Source organism: Alligator mississippiensis, chromosome 1 (assembly GCF_030867095.1).
Source record: "Alligator mississippiensis isolate rAllMis1 chromosome 1, rAllMis1, whole genome shotgun sequence".
NCBI classification, from domain to species: domain Eukaryota; kingdom Metazoa; phylum Chordata; order Crocodylia; family Alligatoridae; genus Alligator; species Alligator mississippiensis.
The window spans coordinates 113,865,288-113,878,356 of NC_081824.1; positions in this window are offsets into that span (position 1 = coordinate 113,865,288).

Here is a 13,069-nt window from a genome sequence, read left to right on the forward strand (position 1 = left end):
CCGGCCCCGCCCACCCCAGCCTCCGGCCAATCCGCTGCTGCCGCCCGTCGCCAGGCCACGCCCCCCCTCCTCCACCGGGGCTTCCCTTCAGCCCCTGCCCCCGCCATGTCCTCTGAGCCCCCGCCTAATCCGGCTGCCTGAGTGCCGCCCCCTGCCGGGTTCCTGCAACGCCATTGGTGGGGTCGTGTGTCTGTCGTAAGACAAGGCGGAGCCTGTAGCTCCTGCCCCTAAAAGCGGGGCACCCGCCAGTCACTTTGCAAGTGGGTTGGGAGCAAGTGGTGTAGGTGTGTGTACAGCTGTGCCTCCTGGGGTTAGGCCTGGCTGGAGGTAGGGCCTTGTCTAGGCAGTGGTGGGAGCCACGTGGCAGCAGACCAGCTGGGGAAAGCAGGCCATCTCCCTGGGCAAATAAGAGGCAGCCTTCTCCACTCCCTGAAAATAAACCTTCACCTGCCCGAGCACAGCTTGTTCTGGGAGCAGTACTTCAGCCTTGCCCTCCCCATAGAGCCTGCCCTGCCTAATGGCCACCATGCAAAGCAGCAGCCCTGCCTGTTGAGGGCTTGCTTTCTTAACAGATAATAGAGATGAAAGCGGGTAAATGAGCAATGAGGTGGTCAGGTATCCAGGTTGTAGCCATATTGCTGTACAGCAGGGGTGGCCAGCCTGCAGGTCTGGAGCCACGTGTGGCTCTTCAGGAGTTAATAAGCATCTCCTTGAATCTTTGCACAAGCACCAGTTTCCAAATGGGCGACCAGCTTCCAGCGGGCAGTCATATGGAAGCTGGTCACAGTCATATGGAAGCTGGTCACGGTGTGCTCGTGCAGATTCAAGGAGACGCTTATTAACTTCTGAAGAGCCGCATACAACTTCAGAGCCACAGGTTGGCTGCTTCTGGTGTAGAGGCAAAAGGAATCAAAACTTAAGGACTCGTGGCAGAGGTGATACCTTTTATTAGACCAACTAGATATTTGTAAAATATATGTACATATATTAGTTATTTGCAAACTTTTGGGCACCCTTTGTCAGGCATAGGAGACAGAAAAGATTGGAAAAGTTCTCCTACGTAGAAATGAAAACCTAGGAGAACTTTTGCAAAGTTAATGCTTGAAAATGCACGGGAGAACTTTTACAATCTTTGCAATCTCCTGTGTCTGATCAAGAGTGCCTGTGCCTGAAAGCTTGCCAATAAAGATTTTTTTTTACAAACATCCAGTTGGTCTAATAAAAGAGATCACCTCTGCCATGAGTTTTGATTCCATGATGTTTTAAAGAATTCATTTGGTTCTTGTCCCTGACTTGTCAGTGCTACTGAGTCGAAGCCATCCCTTTATACTCCTCACAAAACAGACTGCTTCAGGAAGAACTAGAAAGAGAAAACAAAAAGGCAAAAAAGCATGATGCACCAGTGAAGCCAGAGGTTCAAGGCATGTGGATGGATGAATATGGAGCAAAGTGTCCCTTCCAATGTAAAAATAAATCTAATTTCCACACGCATAACACTTCACGCCAGGCCACCCTTAGCTGGCTAAGATGCAACCAGGGTGACAGCTCTGTGGTGTGCTCCTTGGGAGGTGAAACGATGACAATCATTTGCAACCTGTTGGACCGGGAAGAGAAAATGGAGAATATGTTCAGACAGGCGTATCGGGATGCGTGTGAGAGGGCTGCAAAGCTCTTGGAAAGAAAATATATGAGTAGGTGTTAAAAAAAAAAAAAGTATTTGGGAGCAGTTAAGGAAGCTGGGGCTTTTATATCACTACTCTTTCCTGTATCTGAGCAGGGAAACAAAACCTGGTTATACACACAGTCTCATTAAAAGAACATTAAGGTTACAAAGTCAAGCACTCCACTTAGGAAGTGCCAAGGTTGCCAGGATTACTCAATTTCATCACCCTGGGGCACGTGCATTGTGATAGTCTTTAATTACATGAGCGCTGAGTGAGGCAAGGATCATCTGGGGAAATGGAATAGAATGCCAGGGCGTCTATGCACGTGCTCCAGGGTGGAGGGGGGCACACTTTAATTAGAGCAGCTCTGAGAGCCACTCTAATTAAAGCACCCGCAGCATCATATGTATTCAGTGTCCCACGATTCAAAATGGTGGCAGGGGCACTTTAAGTAAAGCTTGAACGACAAGCTTTAGTTAAAGCACCCTCACTACTGTTTTGAAATGCAGGGGTGCTGAATACATGTGACATGGAAGCTGCTGGATCACACTAATTACCATGCTCCAGCAACTCGATTAATTAGTTGGATCTGAGCTGTCATGTGTATAAGTGCCCCTGTTTCCCCAGAGGATCCCTGCCTCACCCAGCAATCAGGGAGTCTCTGGTACAGAGCTGTGTAGTGAAGGGAGCTGTTTCTTATAGGACCCCTGATGCATTGATGGCAGAAGTTGTGAGGAAGCCTGGAATTGGAAGAGAAGGGTTAGCTTCATAGTTAAGGCAGGTGAGCATGGTCCTGGAAGACTGGATCCTAATCTGTCTATGGGTCCTGCTACATGTTTAAATTAAAGCTGGCTAGAAACCAGCTGTAGAGCTGTTACACATTTTCAAGCACTAACTTTATAGCTGGTTGGCTCTTGCTACAGATGGATAGTCATTTTTATCCTGTGATCACTACATTTCAGGTGTGGCCACTCTAAATTTATTGCGTTATTGGCCAGTGAATGAATATATGTAAACATGTAGCAGGTGCCTGTCACAGTTCTTTTGCAGTCCTCAAATCACTCACACCAGAACATTTCACAAGTGCTCCCTAGCTGTATGCTCCTCCTTTTCTTGCTGCCTGACCCATTTATAGTTCAGCCCACAGATGCAGCTGAAGTCAGTAGGAGGTGTGCAACAAACATATAGATCAAAGGAAGGTAGTGCTGGAAGGGGCCTCACAAGGTCATTTAGTCCAGGCCCCTGCCCGAGGTAGGATTATCCCCAACTAAGCCATCCCAGCTAAGTGTCTACCCAACCTGCTTTTGAAATTTTCCAGGGATATTCTATAATTTCTCTAGGTAGCCTGTTCCAGTGCTTGACCAACTCATAGTCAGAAAGTTCTTCTTGATCTCTAACCTAAATTTCCTCTGCTGCAGATTGAGGTCATTGCTCCTACTCCTGTCCCATACAGCCACGGAGAAAAGCCCATCTCCATCCTCTCTGTAATTACCCTTCAGATATTCAAATACTATTATCAAGCAAAACACTGGCTTGCATCCACAGATGCTTCTCAAGCAAATCCCAGGACGTCATTCTCCTATTGTACTCAGCCTTGGTAAGGTCGCAGCTGGAGTACTGCATCCAGTTTTGGACTCGCGAATTCAAAAAGGATGTGGAGAAGCTTGAGAGGTTGCAGAGGAGAGCCATGTGCATGATCAGAGGTCAGGAAAATACACCTTATGATGAGAGACTGAGAGCCATGGGACTCTTCAGCTTGGAAAAGCGCAGGCTCAGGGGCGATCTGGTGGCCACCTATTGGTTCATCAGGGGTGTTCACCAGGATCTGGGGGAACGTCTATTCACCAGAGCGCCCCAAGGGATGACAAGGTCAAACGGTCACAAACTCCTCCACTGTTTCAGGCTGGACATAAGGAAGAACTTCTTTACTGTCCAAGCCCCCAAGGTTTGGAATAGACTGCTGCTAGAGGTGGTTCAAGCACCTACTTTGAATGCCTTCAAGAGACATCTGGATGTTTATCTTGCTGGGATCCTATGATCCCTGCTGACTTCCTGCCCCTGGGGCAGGGGGCTAGACTCGATGATCTTCTGAGGTCCCTTCCAGCCCTAATGTCTATGAAATCTATGAAATCAAATATTCCCTCCCCACCCCCAGCCAGTATTCTCTTCTCTAAACTAAGTAACACTAGTTCTTTCAGCCTTCCCTCATATATCTTGCTTCCCCCAATCCCTTTGTCACCGTCCACTCCCAGTTGCTTTCAGGCTCAGCCTTTAGCCAGGGGGCAGCTGCACTTAGCTGGGAGGCTGCAAACTGCATCCAGAACTGCAAATAGCTGTATCAAAGCTGGGCTGGGTAGAGAGCTGCATCTCCTGGCCTGCACAACTGCTGCTTCTCCCCACTTCCCCCTCTTCCTGGTTGCAGTTAGGACACAACTTCCAGCCCCTGGGGAGCTGTGCAGGGGCCGGGCAGCTTCCAGCTGTGCCATGGTGCAGCTGGGAGGCAGACCCGGTGGTAAAGGGTAGGGGGAAGGAGGGTGGAGAGAAACAACAGCAGTGAAGATGCAGTTTGCAGCTCAGTGCTGGTGCAGTCCACCACTAGCTGAAAACTGAGCGGCCATGCCAAGAAGCAGCAGCCTGCACTGCAGGCTCAGTCAAAGCCCTCCAGCTCTGTGGGTTGGATTCAGTGGCTACATGGACCGGATCCAACCCACAGACTATTTGTTGCCAACCCCTTCCCTAAAATGTGTCCCATCTGGCCTTGCAATCTGAAAGCATCTAGCATCTCTAAATAATCTCTAACTTGTTCTACCATTACTAGCTTGTTTGTCTCCTTCCCCATTTTAGCTACTAACCGCACTCGTCATCTGATAGGTGCCCCTATTTGTGAAGACAGAAGTAAAAAAAAAAAGGTATGAAATACTCAGACTTCACTGCATCATCTGTAACTAGATTGCCTTCCACATTTCATAAGGGACCCATGGTTTCTCTGGCCTTCCTCTTACTCTTGACATACTTACAGAATCCTTTTTTAATCACCTTTTATGTCCCTTGCCAGTTGCATCTCAAATTGTTTCTTGGTCTTCCTAATTTTCTCCCTGCATACCCAAGCAATACTCTTATACTCTTCCCTAGTACTATGACCAAGTTTCCACTTCTTGTATGATTTCTTATGTGTTTCAACTCATTGAAGAGATTGCTGTCTAGCCAGGCTGGCCTCATGCTTCCATTGCAACAGGTTAGCTTGCTTCTGTTCTTTTAAAAGGGCCTTAAAGTACAGCCAGCTCTCCTGGACTCCATTTCCCCTTAGACTTGCCTCCCTGGGAGTCAGCCCAGCAGTTCCCTGACTTTACTGAAGTTTGTTTTTATGAAGCCCAGTGTCCTTATTTTACTATTCTCCTTCTTTCCTTCTTCCCCTTAGGGTTTTGAATTATCATTGTGTAGTCACTGTCACCCATGTTACCTTCCACCTTCACATGCTCAAATAATTCCTCCCTGTTTATCAGCAACAAGTTGAGAAGACCTTCCCTTCTAGGGCTAAGTACAGACGTTCAAAAAGCCCAAGTCTGAATTGATTCAATCTTTGCAGGTTAGTCTAACCTGTTTAGATTGAAGTAAGAAGCAAGTGAAGACATTCACTTTTGATTCCAGAAACGCAACCACATGCCTGCAGTGGCTCAGGCCAGAAGCCGGGGAGTGCTAGAGCAAGCCCTCCCTTCCTTTCCTCAGTGGCCAAAGGAAGCTGAGCTGAGGGAGGAGGCATGGCCAGACCCCGACAGCCTGACTATGCTTGGGGAGGGGTTTAAACCCCCACCCTGGCCTGCCTGGACCCTATCCAGGGAGTGCCTGGAGGGGGAGGGAGGAAGCAGTTCTTGCCGAGCTTTTCAGAGGGGAGGGAGGGAGCGAGGCCAAACCCTGGCCCCTGGCTGGCACTAAAGGGTCAAGCAGCAAACACAGGGGCATGGCCAGACCTCCCCCAACCCCATGGCAGGGGAGAAGGAGAAGTGGGGGAAGAGCCCTGGCTGCCACAGCAGCTCCCTAACAGTCTGGTCTGGCCTGGGCACAGGGAGCCAAGAGAACAGAGTTTTTCACCCCCTGCCCCACAGCAGCCAGTTTTCCCCCCTCTTCCCCAAAGCGGGACCCAGCACTGTGCCCTGTAGCCCTGAGCTCCAAGACAGCACAGCACAGGGCTCCCCACTAGAGCCCTCCATGACAACCCAGCCCAGGCTGGGCATGGGGAGCTGGGAACAATCCGGGCACACAGCTCCCATGGCCCCAACCCGAGCCCCACCTCTGGCTGGGAAGGGCCCTGCCCTTGTGTCCCAAGCTGTCTCAGCCCTACCATGTGCCCGCCTCGCCCGGGGCTGGGGCTGGGGCTAAGCTGATGAAGGTGGGTGTGGAGGCTGGGCCATGGGGGCAGGGCCCTTCCCAGATGGCTGCATCTCAGGCTGGGGCTGCAGTAGCTGTGCTCCCCAGTTGCTCCCCATGCCCAGGCCAGGCCAGGCCAGGCGCAGATGTCACAGAGCCCCTGGGGCAGCGCCACACAAAGCTCCCCTCCTCTCCCCACCCCACGGCAGGGGAGGAGGAGGAGGGAGAGAGCCCTGGCCTCCACAGTCACTCACTCACAGCCCAGCCCAGCCTGGCCATGGGGAGCTTGGAGCAATCCAGGCACACAGCTCCCATGGCCTTACCCTGACCCACAGCTGGCTGGGAAGGGCCTGGCCCCTCCACACCCACCCTCAGTAGCTAATCTGGCTCAGCCCCACAGCCCCAGGCAAGACAGGTGGATGGTGGGGCCAGGCCAGGCCACAGGGGCAGAGCCTTTCCCTCCTGAGCCTGGCCTGGGCGCAAGGAGATGGGAGAAAACTGGGTGCACAGCTCCCACAGCCCCAGCCTGAGCCACAGCCAGCTGGGAAGGGCCCTGCCCTGTGGCTTGGCCCAGCCCTACCATCTGCCTTCCTCACCTGGAAGAAGTGGCAGCCAGGGCTGGCAGACACTGGCTTCAATCCCCACAGTGGGAGAGGGGAGGGAGGGGGGAATTAGCCCCCTTCCTGCTGCCTTTGCCTTGGGGGAGCCATGCCGGCCGGCATCTGGCTACACCCTCTGCCCTTGTTCCAGCTAGGGAGCAGAGGGGAAGGGCCAGCCCTGGTCTCTGGAGCAGAGAACGCAGCTCAGCCCAGGGCTGCAGGGGATGTTCGTGGACTCAACTAAAACCAGGAAGGGGTCTGCGACAGAAGCTCCATAAGCCGGTTTGAGTTCAATCAGCTAAGTCTGATAAGTTCAGCCAGGTTTATCTTAAACTGGTTTTGGCCATTTTGAAACTGGTTTATGTGCACTGAACTTCTGTTCTGTTACAGATTTAAACCAGTTTCTGATCGCTTAAACCAGTTTATGTGCAACTTCTGTCCCTAGTCTAGTTGCCCTGTCAACCATCTGTATCAAAAAAGTTATCCCCAACACACTCCAAGAACTTGATGGACTGCTTATGCATTCCTGTGGCAAGGGGACAGGGAGGGGGGAGATTCCCCCTCTGCCTCCGGCATCTGGTGGAGGGTGCAGGAAAGGGAATTATTCTGCCACTTGCCCCGTGCAGGCAGTGATCGGCAGTGTCAGCAGTGACCGGGGCTGGCAGATCGCAGCTGCAGTCGCCCAAGGGGTGAGGGGGGGAATAAACCCCCCTCCCTACCCCCTCTGCCTCAGGAAAGAACAAAAGAAAGAAAGAAGAGCCATAGCTGTGGTAATCTTGCCTACAATAAGGCTCCCACTACTACCTGGTGGGATGGATTTAAATAAAAATTTTCTGAATTAAACGAGTCCAAACAGTGTGTAAAAGCGGGTGAGAGCTCCAGACTATGGACCAGCTTTCCCAATTGCTACCAAACTGAGGGCTCTAATGTTCCATCTGGCCGTAGAGAGATTTATTTACTCCTGAAATATCTTCTCATGTTGGCTTAAGCTATTTGTCTACAGAAAGAACTTTCCCCCATGAGTCATTTACAAACCGAAAAGAGAATGATGGCAGAAAAGAAAATAATCTAGCCATCAGTTTTGTTTGGTTTAAACAGCAATGCCGCTTGCCTTGCTGTTCCCTCGTCTCTTTCTTTATGAATCAAGTAACCTATAAACTTCAGTTTTTGATGTGCATGTTTTCCTTTAGGTTTCTCTCTCTTATATAAAGAATATATTTGTTCTGAGGAATGCCAGGATATAGAGGAGGGTCTCCTGCACAGAAATAGAAAGTACTGAAACATTCAGCTCGTCACAATGCAGACCACAGAATTCTGCTGAGAGAGTGTCCCGGAGCTCTTCGGCTGGCAGTTTCCAAGAAGCCTCCCACTATAGCATCAGCATCAGCACAGCTCCACCAGCCTAGTAGTCAGCATTTTTCCATCATGTGATTTAAGCCTCATTTAAGTGCCAGAGTGGTAAAAACAATTGCAGTTAATCTGTGTTGTTGCTACCACTAATAGGAAATGTCCTGTAACCTGCCAACATAGTCAAGGAACCATTCAACACAGAGATGTAGCTCACTGACAGTAGAAATCTCAGAATCCATTTCTCTATCTTGAGCTTCACAATGGGATGTGAAGTCTATACAAACTGAATCTCTGATCCAGAAGAGGCTGGCTGGCTGCTATCCACTATTTTATCCCATCTAGCTGTAGGCCTTGAGTTCCTGGTAAGGTGTCAGGATAGCCCTGGAGATAAAATCTCCCATCCCAATCATAACATTTATCCTGCAAGGACATTTGAGTTACCATGATAGCCCAGACATACAACATTTTTCTTGAGAAATATCAATAAGAAAGGTATACATGCTTTCAATTATAAAACTGCATGATAGTTAAAGAAATCAAGAAAAATAAGAAAAAGAATGTTGCAACCATCCTAAAGAGTTAAGATCTTAGACTTTTACTATAAAGAGGAACAGATGCACCAAACAATCCTGGAAAAAATATCAAATAATCCACTGTTGATAGGCTAACTGAAGGCAGTTTCTACAGGACAGCCAACATGGCTTCATTGCAGGCAGGTCATGCCTAACTAACTTCATTTCCTTCTATGATCACGTCACTTGCCACCTGGATAAGGGAAATGAGGTTGATGTCATATACTTGGATTTCAAAAAGGCCTTTGACTTAGTCTCCCATGATGTCCTCATGGTAAAATTGGGAGAATGCGGCCTCAACTACTTCACGGTCTGGTGGCTAGGTAACTGGCTTCAAGGTAGGACCCAGAGAGTATTAATAGATGAAACTGAGTCAACATGGCAGAAGGTGACCAGCGTGACCCTCGGGGTTCAGTACTCAGACCAGTGCTTTTCAACATGTTCATCACTGATTTGGATTTGGGTGTTAAAAGCATACAGGCAAAGTTCGTGGATGACACCAAATTATGGGGGAGTGCAGTCACACTTGAGCACGGGCTGGGGATACAGGTGGACCTGGACATGTTTGCAAGGTAGGCAGATCAAAACCTAATGATATTTAAACACAGAGAAATGTAAAGTGCTCCATCTGGGGAGAAATAATCTACAACACACTTACAGGCTTGGCAGTGCTACACTTGCCAGCACCACAATTGAAGGAGACCTGGGGGTCATGATAGACCACAGAATGAACATGAGCCACCAATGCGATGCCATAGCTGGCAAAGCAAATCAAACAGTGGCACACATCTACTGAGCATCTCAAGCAAGACTGTGAGACCGCAGCTGGAGTACTGCGTTCGGTTTTAGGTGCCGCACTTCAGGAAAGATGTGGAGAAGCTTGATAGAGTCCAAAGGAGGGCCATGCGTATGATTAGAGGTTTGGAGAGCAGGCCATATGAGGAGAGGCTGAGAGACATGGGACTATTCAGCCTGGAAAAAAGAAGACTTAGAGGGGACTTGGTGACAGTCTGTAAGTTTATAAGGGGTGCACATCAGGGCCTGGGGGCACATCTGTTCACCAAGGCACCCCAGGAGAAGACAAGAAACAATGGACACAAACTACTTGAAAATCACTTCAGATTGGACATAAGGAAAAACTTCTTTACAAGTCAAGTGCCTAGGCTCTGCAGCAGATTACCCCCAGAGATGGTACAATCACCTACCCTGGAGATCTTTAAAAACAACTTGACATACACCTTGCGGGGTCATCACACCTCAGCAGTCTTTCCTGCCCAAGTTCAGGGGGGCTGGACTCAATGATCTCATGAGGTCCCTTCCAGGGGATGAAAACAGAACTGGAATGTGTGCAAAGATAACAGCTAATATATACATGCAATAGTAAAGAACTCATGATAATCCTTGCCTAGTACTACAATATAAATTATTGTGTACAATTATTACAGTAGATAAGAGAACTTTGGGATACCTGCCATTGTCAATGACAATCCTGTATGCCAATAAATTTCTGGATGGAATTTATAGATTAAAACAATGCCCTAAAACAGGGATGGCCAACCTGTGGCACATGTGCCACAAATGGCATATGCAGCCTCTGTATGTAGCACGCGGCAGACTGGGGAAAGCAGCACAGGGGCAGATAGGGCAGGAAGCTGAAAAAAAAAGAGTGGCAGATTGGGTGAGGAGCACAGGACAGGAAACAGAAAGCAAGGCAGTAGATCAGGGAGCAGAAGGCAAAGCAGCCTATCAGGCAGGGGAAGGGGATCAGAAAGGTAGAAGTGGTGGGCCTAATTTGTAGCAAATCTCCAGAAATGTTGACTTCCACTGCCTTAAAAGACTTGAATAGTTTAGAAGATGACTACCAGAAAAGCTGCCACTCCCCCTATACCACAGCTGCACTGCAATTCCCTTGTAATAGTTGGGAATAAGTTGCTGACAGTCTTCAGATCAGTAACTGATGCTTTCTCCAGCTGTACAGAATCTAATCTGTTAACACTGGGGGCCTAATTTTCTCAAAGATATTTAAAAAAAAGGGGGAGAGGGGAAGGTGAAGGAGTGTAGAGTTGAAAAATACACTACAATGGTGGGAGGGGTCAACCTTTTTGACAAGAGTGCCACAAATTAGCTCCTCATGCTCTCTGAATACCATTTTGATCCCCTCATCCTGCCTGATCTGTTGGTCTGCTTTCTGCTCCCTGTCCAATCTTCTGTTTTGCTTTCCGCTCTCTGCACTATCTGTCCTCTCCCCAGTCAGCCTCATGCTGCAGACAGAGGCTGCCCATGCCACTTATGGAACTTGTGCCTTAGGTTTGCCTCCAACACTGCAGTAAAGCTTTCCTAGCATGTGTGTTATGCAGGGAAAACAAGTCCACTGTATTTGATATTTTATTGTGAAATATAACCAGGTTTCTTGGGAGAAGAACCTCTTTGTACTTAAAGTAAATAAATATAAATATTGACTTTTTCAAAAGAAAGTTAAGAGTTCAGTCCTACAGACATTAATGGGAAAAGTGCTTGTACTAAAAACACTCATGGACCCAGAGGGACAACCTTCCATCTTCAGCTCCCTCTGTGCAAAAATGAAGTTTATTTTCTACCTATGGGGACTTTTTACCATCTTGTACCATCTATACTTTTCCCAGAACCTGATGAAGGGACTTTGATCCCGAAAGCTTGCAGAAAAAGGACAACTTTCTTGTGATTTCCCAGTTGGTCTAATAAAAGGTATCATTTTGGAAACAAGAATTCTGTTTTTTTGTATATGTATTAAAAGCAAACTCTTGTAGAGTTGATGAGATTACGGCTAGTCAGTGTAGTGGTAACTATAAGTACTTAGAAGGTTACACCTCAAGTTAAGACATTTTGCTTCTATGGAAACAGACATTGATCAACAGCATGCCATTAAATACAAAAATGTTTCCCAGCAGAAGTGTACCTTACACCTCCGGAGAGGAAGACCTGCTTTTGCATCTTTATGGGCCAGATTCTGAAGTCCGGGCAATCAGAGCTTGACTGCAGTTAAACAATGAAGAAAAAAAAAGGAAACAATGCAAAATATCCCAGATTTACTTGAGTAGTAGTTAGTGTCATAACTACAAATAATCCTACTGACTTCAAAAGTCTGCTTTTAGCACAAGTGCTTTCCCCATTCATGTCTACAGGAGAAATTGCCACTTCTATGGAAAATATTTTCTGTTTTGTTTTTAACCCTACATTATTAAATCCAATACAACTTCTTCTCAGCTGAAATCATTAAGAAAAACACTGACTTAGGGAAATCCCTGGCAATAAATTTGTTCCTTCTACAATTTAATTTTTTTTCTTTTAATAATGACAACAGAAAGCCAAAAGTCTAATTTCTGTTATTATTTGAGGGCATTTAACCAGACAGAAGTTAATCTTGTACAGTGACATGAAAAAGAGCTGCATTTTCTTTTTTCTTTCCATTGCTCTTTGGCAGTACTGGGAACTGGATAATGAAGTGGATAACATAAATATTGGCAAAGCATGAGTAAGTGATATATTACTAGAATTATATTTTACAGAGGACATTGAGCTACTGAAAAGACACCACTAAAAAGCTAGAAATAGACAACCTGGAAAAAAGCAGATTCAGCAGCAATCAGTATTACTTATATTAAAACATCTGAGACACAGTTATTCAGCAGCATTATTACAATAGGAAAAAACCCTCAAGAAAAAAGTAGCATAGCTCATCTATTCAACAAGTACCTTGATGTCCTATGGAGACCTAGGCATCCATAGCATTCACTAAAATTTAACAACATTTGATTCTGCATATCTTTGATTCCCATAAGTTAGTTCGAGCATTTTCAACCAAATCATTTCTTCAGCACTATAATATGGTTTGAAAATTTTTACTGAAATTTTTTCAAACATATCCATCTTTTCCTATCTAAAAATGCATACAAAAGATGTGGTGCCTTACATGTAAAAAAAAGAAAATATCTGCTGCCAGTTAAGAGAGCTAAGAAATCACCAACTGGTAGGTTATCTCCACAAATACCAAATCTATGTGGGATGCATACTCCCGATGCCAATGTTTTGGCTCCCATAAAGCCATCAAGGAAGTGAGGAAAGGTTAATTCCCAAGAAAAACCTTAACAGGGTAAGCAGAGAAGCCAGTATCAACCCCACAGAGCAAATTAGAAACAGCAGAAAATGAAAGGAATAGAAAACACTTTTCCACTCTGTGCACTAACTTTGGTGAAGGAAGGATGAATAATGCATGCACCCAAGCAAAAAATTGCATCTATTCTGCAGCAACCCATCCAATAAATGCCATTCCCAGTAGAACTATGTCATCTGTGTCTGATGATGTAAACAGTTGATATTGCCAGGGAAGAAAATTTATATACCTGGCCTCATGGAGCCATAACCCTTGGCTCTGCTCCAGGAGACTCCTGTTGTAAAGGTCTTTTGGAACATAAGGCAGGAAACCTCTGCCAGATGATTCCCTTCGATATAAAGGTGTTTTAGCTTTTAGACTAGGTTTTAA